Source organism: Frieseomelitta varia, unplaced genomic scaffold (assembly GCF_011392965.1).
Source record: "Frieseomelitta varia isolate USP_RPSP 00005682 unplaced genomic scaffold, Fvar_1.2 scaffold_885, whole genome shotgun sequence".
NCBI classification, from domain to species: domain Eukaryota; kingdom Metazoa; phylum Arthropoda; class Insecta; order Hymenoptera; family Apidae; genus Frieseomelitta; species Frieseomelitta varia.
This window is the reverse complement of record NW_025110684.1, coordinates 310,229-316,635: the sequence shown is the minus strand read 5'-3', so window position 1 is coordinate 316,635 and position 6,407 is coordinate 310,229. Positions and strand designations below refer to the sequence as shown.

Genomic DNA, 6,407 nt, shown 5'->3' with positions numbered 1-6,407 from the left:
AAATTATGTATAGATACGATTAGATAATTATAAATTGAAAATGAAAATATATTCTAGCAGATATTTAAATTAGCAACATAATAGTTCAATGATTAATCTCTTTATGAACGATTTGTATAAATTCTTTATATGAAATTATTATTTCTTGCTTGATTTAAATTATTTATTCTACTATAGCTAACAATATATATGTTGTGTATACAAATATTTAAAATTTAGAAAAATTTGTAATAATTTTTGTAATTAATTTACTATAATATAATTTGCTCTCTTTATACCAATAAATCAGTTGAGATATATAGTGGCTCGTTGGTCTAGGGGTATGATTCTCGCTTAGGGTGCGAGAGGTCCCGGGTTCAAATCCCGGACGAGCCCATTTTCTTTTTTTTTTTTTTTATTGAAGATTGTTAATTTATAATTATAGTCTCTAGTCTCATATGTCAAAAATTTTTACTTCATAAATAATACAAAGATAACCATTGATTTAAACAATTACATTCTTTGAGATATGTTATTTGACAATTAATTTTACACAAATATTTAAAGTACAGGTAATTAGATAGTAACAGTAATAATAACTCCTAGAATGTATATTATCTCCTTCTTCTCTTAATACTTTTTTTATTAACAAATTATTTCTGTAATATAAATTGTGGATTGAGTGTTTTTTCTCTCTCTTATAACAGTACTTTTGTGTTTATAATTTATTCATTGACCCAGCTATTCACTGGGTACTACAAAAAATTGGTCTATAGACTCATCAGGTGTTCCCCTCCACGGAAATCTTTAGTAAAAGGCGAAAGATTTTTGCGAATTTTGAAGGGGAACCAGAGTACTTGTCCCTTTCTTACATGCTAATTTATGGTACGTCAACACGATCTTCACAAGCGAGAAACGTCTCCCTCTGGTGTGCATTTTGTATACTAATCTTATACTATTCGTTGAAATATAATTAAACCATAACGTGTATAAATTTTTTAATTGAATTCTTGTTAGAAATATTGTTATTAAACTGTATTATTAAATTTTCCATAAAAAATATTTACGCTTGTGTAAAACAATTGATTCATACGTTAGAACTATTTTTATAGTAAACAAATTTTTTAAACTATATATTTTAGATTAAATCGTTTTTTATATCAGATATCTTTTTGAATATTAAGTCTGGGGTGACTAAACTGTTAAAAAAGATACATGTCGAACGGCGCCGTGGCTTAGTTGGTTAAAGCGCCTGTCTAGTAAACAGGAGATCGAGGGTTCGAATCCCTCCGGAGCCTAAACAAAAATTGATTTTGTATTATAATTAATCGAGGATTATTCTTTTTATATACAAAATAACTCAAAACTTTTAGATTTTCTTTTATATTTAAAATGATTGCAACTGTACTGTATTTGTCTTTCGGAAATTAAATATGATATAAGTGCAACATGGGAACTGAGTCTCTGTTATTTGTCTTTGTCGTAAAGGATTCTTTTGCTCTATTAATTGTATACAATACATGTATTGATACGTATATGAAATATTTTTATAGTAGAATTATACAAATGAAATTTGATTTTAGTGCAAAAGCAGTATGTATATACAATGTCATAGAATGTTTAAGTTTTACTTAAAAAAATTTATATATTGTTAAGTGATAAGATGTGCTAGCAGGAGAAATACTTATTGGAGAAATATTATAGGAGAAATATTATTGGGCTTACTTTTATTTTGGGCAAATCAGTGTCTCTTTATTAATGTTGTTAGTGATCAACATACAGTTGAGAAATAGAAGAAATTTCGCGTTTCAAATTAGAATTGCGAATGTTAATTTCGATTTGAATTAGAATTGCACATAATTCATTGATTTCATTTAAATTAGTAATGTATTGAATTAATAATCACATATGTTCGTTATCATGCTCTGCAAATTGTGCATTATTATTGTTAGAAATATTTTTGATTATGAATTATTATAGTTCCTTAAAGAAAATGATTGTAAATTGCAAAAATTTGTTTCATTTAAATCTGAACTAAAGACATTTACGATAAATGTTTGATTAACATTTTAGTACTGAGATTTATAATCGTCGCGAATATTTGAAGTATAGTTACTGGCATTATTAAAACGTTCTTTGCGGTTGTTTTCGTGATTTTTCTATTTTCAAGTAAATGAATTAGTAAATGAATGAAATATAATAATAAAACACAGAAATACAAACAATTAGCAATTAGGCATGATATTATTAAATGAGATTAACATCAGGCTGTACATAAATATTTTTAAATTAAATTAAATTTACGGTTGAGCGAATGATTTACAATTAATTATTTAATAAGACGTTAAGAACGTAAAATTCAAATTATTCAAACATTGAGAATGAAATTGTCGGGAGTGAAATAAATTCACAATAATATGTGATAAATTTGTATTTTCATGTGTACACGGACAGTGGACAATCTTCTGGTCTCGACAGTGCTTATTAGACTAGATTGCGTGCCGAAAGCACGATGTATGGCGTAACCATATTGCAAAAGCAACAATAAAACATATCATTTCACCGTGATGATTTCATTTCGTTTTGTAATGTAACAACAAAGTTGCCCGTTTCAATTTACAACAAATATTGCGCTCGAAATTGAAATCAAGTGAAATTTATTGTAAAATGAAAAAAAAAAAAAAAAAATCAATCAATTAACGTTCTTCTTTAATGTGTGTGAATCATTCTTATCTTCATATCTGTTTCGTTCTTGTCGTATGATAAAACCATGTACAGTCACGCCATTAGTTAGCAGGGAAAATGCAGCCTATCTGTACACTGTGTATAACGTATTACATTTCTTTTCGTCTATACTCGTCGAACTTAATTTCCATTTAGACTTACATGTCTACTTACAAGCATTCCTCAAGTCTCGCATTCGTATCATTCGTCACACTAATCATTCGACATTGATGACATAATGGTATCTACAATGCGGATGATAGAAAAGTATGTTATACTCTGCGCATAATTGTTCATATTATGTATAGTTTAATGTCGCACTTGCTAGGTTTCATTTACGAATATCAAACCAAGGAAAATTAGGATAGCTAATTTATTTACGTCACCGCATTCTTGTTCTGTAATTCTTATGAAGAATAAATTGCGGGATTAATTTTGAAATTTTTGAAAGTATGGCAAGTTAATTTTTTTTTTTGTCAGAAACAAGTGGTTTCGAGTTACATTCTGAGGAATTAATACAGTTACTAAAATGCGAAAACGAAACAGCAAAGATGGTATAATTGACTTTTCTAATAATGGTTTTCTACAATTGAACGAGGACATGATCTATTTTGTTGGATATTCCTCTGTTAAACTCTGCTACTTGTATTACTTCTGTAATTCGAGTTTTGAGTATTAAGTATTGTGGAATTGAGCAGTGAAACATATTAAGTACTTGTAATATTTGCAATTTAATTAAACACGGAAAGGATTTAAGTATCTATTATATGATAAAACTTTACGTCACAATTAAAAATAGAAAATAAAATTTTAAATTGAATTGAATTAAGTATTTTAACCCTTTGAGTGTTTACTCCGTACTAGGGCGTTTCGTACAGACAATCTTATAAAATAATTAATTAGTAATAAAACAATTACTTTGCTTATTAGAAAGAAGATAATATATTACAATATATTGAATAAAATATAAATTTAATGCATTCTTAATTTGTTACACGTAAATTCTTAAACTTAGTAATTTTAAGCACTCAAAGAATTAACTAACGTTGTCAAATAGTATTCTTTATTTTCAAGTGACATGAAATATATTAAAAAATACATTACATAATCGTCACGAATCCTTGAAATTTCTTGAAATAATTTAATTTGTGACAATTTTCGAATAAATGATAACAGTATTAAGAAAAACCATCCGTGTTCTCAAATATGTTTCACGTGGTCAGATATAATAAAAAGATCGCTGAAAAATGGATGTGGGAAGAACCACAAAGCAGAATATTACACTGTCCGTGACATTTCCATTATCCTCTCGCGATCTCTTCTTACGTCATGCATTAAAATCGCATAATCAGTTTTGTTTCTTTCGAGATATTCAAATGGAGTGGATTACGTTCACCAGCTGGTGTATCGAACGCGAAACAATCGACGATATAAATGCAACCATTGTTTGAGAAGGCAGTGAATATTGTATATGAAACTGTCAAGCCGAAATTTTTATACGAAAAAGACATAAACTTTTATTTCGATCGCTTGACACGTCGACTGCCATGATTTTAATGCTACTATTATTAAAAAGACAACAATGATTGTTTCCTTTATGAATTTCTACGTAAAATCATCGATCGTTGTATGATACAAATTAAATTAAATTAAGTGACAAAGAAATTAATGATACTTTAACTAGTGAATGCGGAATTCGATCGTTTGGTTCACAGTTACTTCTAACGATAAATTTCATCTTATTCCATTATACATTCAAAATAAAAGCCGATAAGAATACAAAGCGTGATTTCCGCTTTATTTATGCAAGGTTTTCCAGTTTGAAATAACGGAACAAAAGAAATCTCGCGGCTTCTATTAAGAAATACTTGGTTTAAAATTACCATAAATCTTTGGTCTTTGTGCAACGTCAAAAGTGTAATAAATAATTGAAGTCAAGTATTGTTCAATGACATTTTAAATGCGCTTTTTAATATTAACGAAAGGAAATAATTCCTTTACCTACGAAACACTTTGCACGTTTTTACAAGTAAATAAAATTTCACCGATATTTTTCTATTCTTAAGTAAATAAAGTTTTACAAATCCTTTGCGACGATGTTCAATCATATTAAACGGATAAACATTTAAAGCGTGAGAAACTCGAGCCAGTTTGTTAATTTTCAATGTACTGGTTTTAATTTTTTAAATATATTCCGTAACGTGCACGTGAACTGAAAATGAAGAAATTACTTTTCTATTTATGCAGTAACGCGCAATCATTGTACCAATATATATATACCAACATTATACCATTACGCATTCAATCCCAACATATTGTACATCTATAATCTTCATATTTAAATGTGATTTAATTCTAAACGCTATAAGCTTCACACTTTTTTCCTCATACATTTTAATAAAATCTCTATCTTAATGTATTACTTATTTAAAGTCTATAAGTTCCAATTTACACTCGACTCGTATTACATTTATAGACTATATAGTAAAGTTAATGGCTCTTTTTTTTTTGGTAATTTCAGATTTATCAATTTTCCCAATAAAAACCTCGTTACAAAACTTTAACGTAGTTATATATGTATATATTTGAAATTTATCAAGTCCGCCTTCGATAGTGAAGAATACGTAGAAGCTTCCAATGGAAACGAAGAATTTTCTTTTCCTGTCACATTTGATTTCATACTTGTCATTGGCCAATTATTAAACAGCAGTTCAAGAGATGATACTGATTTAAAGGGTTCTTTAAACATTTTTATTTTCATTTGACACCTTGAAAAATTAGATCCATCAAATCGATTTTTGATCACTATTGCTGTGTTAATAACATTAACAGTTTTCCTTACGAAATGTATCGTACAATGTTTTTATAATTAAACCGTGGGTTTTTATGCAAATTCATATTTGCATAGAACGTAATTACAGAAACTGATTGAAAACACTAGCAACTAATCTAGTTTTATTTTCCGACTCCTTTAAATCAGCAGGTTTCCTTGATAAAAACAGTTTTCACGGATAACTCGGAAACATGTGATTCAGATATACTATACAATCTTTCCTGTTTGCTATTTCACAAGAGGATTTCTATTTTCCACTGATGAATATCCACCGATCTCATGGATACTCAGTTTCCAACCACCATCCGTTATTATTTAATGCAGTTCAAGAGCGTCGAAACGATACTCTCAGTCTTTGGATAATACTATATCTAACGTACTATGTATAGTTATATTATATACACATATATGATATCCTATACAAATACATGGGCCGTGTTGTAGTACTTTATATATATATATAATCATATATAATATACATATATCGATCGTATATGTATATGTACATAAATGAGTATCGATAGTCGTTTTTACTCGATAAACATTGTTCTTGGTACAAATACGAATCACTGGAGGCTTCCACCGAGGCTGTTGGTTCTAGTTATCAAGCGCTCGCTATGTATGTAGATACTCGCGAAATTCTAACTAGACTTCTGTATCATAATTTTCGTCGAAACTGAAATAATGTAGAAGAAAAATTCGATCGACCAATCATACCATTTGATAGGTACCGCTACACGGTACTTGTTTTTTCATTAAATTCATTGAATCATGTAAAACGTAAATGTTCAAATAAGAAATAAATATTAACAAGTAGCAGTATAAGATGAAACGTGATTCGATTCCTTTCTTTTTTTTTTTTTTTTTTTTT

At 28.5% G+C, this 6,407-nt stretch overlaps 1 long non-coding RNA gene and 3 other non-coding genes across 4 annotated transcripts; 2 read left to right on the top strand and 2 right to left on the bottom strand.

Annotated features, from left to right (window-relative positions):
- The first annotated feature begins 303 nt into the window (after positions 1-303).
- Trnap-agg lies at positions 304-375 on the top strand. Its single transcript has one exon. It is a non-coding gene; the product is annotated as a tRNA-Pro (tRNA).
- Positions 376-713: 338 nt separating this feature from the next.
- LOC122537068 lies at positions 714-836 on the bottom strand. Its single transcript, XR_006308539.1, has one exon. It is a non-coding gene; the product is annotated as a U5 spliceosomal RNA (small nuclear RNA).
- Positions 837-1,203: 367 nt separating this feature from the next.
- Trnat-agu lies at positions 1,204-1,277 on the top strand. Its single transcript has one exon. It is a non-coding gene; the product is annotated as a tRNA-Thr (tRNA).
- Positions 1,278-5,214: 3,937 nt separating this feature from the next.
- On the bottom strand, positions 5,215-6,401 carry LOC122537041. The gene is made up of 2 exons (XR_006308536.1): positions 5,824-6,401; positions 5,215-5,783 (listed from the first exon to the last, which is right to left on the bottom strand). It is a non-coding gene; the product is annotated as an uncharacterized LOC122537041 (long non-coding RNA).
- Between the last annotated feature and the right edge of the window lie 6 nt (positions 6,402-6,407).